The following is a 1,676-nucleotide window of genomic DNA, read 5'->3' as shown; positions in this document are numbered from 1 at the left end:
TAAAATAATATACTGGAATTTTAATAAAAATGGCAATTGACATTTTGTCAATTCTATTTAAAATATTTTTTGGGCGAAATAAGGAGAACAGACTTCTCATTAAAAATTTGTATAATTTCTATTTAAATAAAACTGCATCAAGATAAAATAAATAAGGAGCCAAACCAACCTTTAAAATAATATTTAAAAATTTTGTGGACCGGAATGTTAAATAAATTTTTACATAAATGTATGGGTGTACGGAGGAATTTAAAAATAGCCAAGGACAATGGGTACTTGGGGGGCATTGAGGGTTAAAACCCTTCCATTACAGATTTCTTATTTATATTTCTTTTTTTGCTAATTTTGATTTCAAATTTCCCTTTTTTTTGCTAAATTTGATTTCCGTTTTTATTTTTTCACTTAGGAGGCTAATTGGAGGAAGGGGGGTCATCAATGGCTTAGCAGTGGGTATAAGTGAGTACCTTTTTTCTCTAATATCTGACAAACCTCCTAAATAGTAGAGGTTAATATCTATTTTACTAAACAGAGATGTGTAGTAACGGTTTATTTTTGAGGAAATATATTATAAGACTTGGAATCTAATGTAGAATAAAAAATATTTAAAGACTTCTATAAATTAGATTGCATTCATACTTACATTTACATCCATGACTGGGCCAATATAATAAATATAATAATTTCAAAAACAGTATTTATTCATCCATATAACACAAACAAATAAAAGGCAGGATAAAAAATATTAATAATAGATCCGGATATCACATTATAATTGATGCTATAGGTGTTAAGTAGTTAATATTTACCCAATATTATATTAATTATAAATATATATTTTGAGATTTTATTTATTTTGGAATTATTAACAAAATCTTTTATTCTTCAAAACTAAAATACTCGAATCATTTACTTTTGGAATTATTAACAAAATCTTTTATTCTCCAAAACTAAAATCTAACAATGAATAATAATAATAATAATAATAATATTTTATACATAAAAAAAATCAATATTATTTTCTTTAAATTAATAACAATAATAATAATAATAATATACATATACCTAGAACACCTCCCTTATTTTTAAGAGGCATTCTCAGGACACTAATTCAAAATCTTTTAAAAAAAAAACTATTATTCTTTGTAATATATCAATTTTCATATTGTTGTTGACACCATTAATTGATCGGTCGTATTGTTCATCATTTTTTCATCGTCGGTCGTATTGTTCATCATTTTTTTATCATCGAGTTATCGGTCTTTAGCAATTTCGTTAGTACATTATTGCATAATGGATCATTTGCTTTGCATCATCTAAAGTTATCGTATTATCGAACACTAAGTTGGTAGTTAAATGATTGGCTGCATCCGAACTTGAAAGTTGATTATCGCGTCATTGTGGATAGTTTGATAGTTGGTCTTATTATCGCTTATTCTGAATCATTGGTGTAATATTCTCGCAATCATTGTAAATAGAATTTTTCTCAGTCATAATCAACGATTATATTTTTCCTTGAAACAAAATAATCTATCCTTCAATTTCCATTTATTTTTATTATTAATTTAAAATAATTAATATATTTTACCATTTCAATTTTTTACAAACATACCCCCTTTTTATCGACTCTTTTATTTCTCGGTGCACATGTTAAATATAAATTAGTTTCTTTCTACCAA

The sequence above is a fragment of the Gordionus sp. m RMFG-2023 genome, chromosome 5 (genome assembly GCF_954871325.1).
Source record: "Gordionus sp. m RMFG-2023 chromosome 5, tfGorSpeb1-WG-v2, whole genome shotgun sequence".
NCBI lineage: Eukaryota > Metazoa > Nematomorpha > Gordioida > Chordodea > Parachordodidae > Gordionus > Gordionus sp. m RMFG-2023.
The sequence above is the reverse complement of the archived record's forward strand: the minus strand, read 5'-3'. Positions refer to the sequence as shown.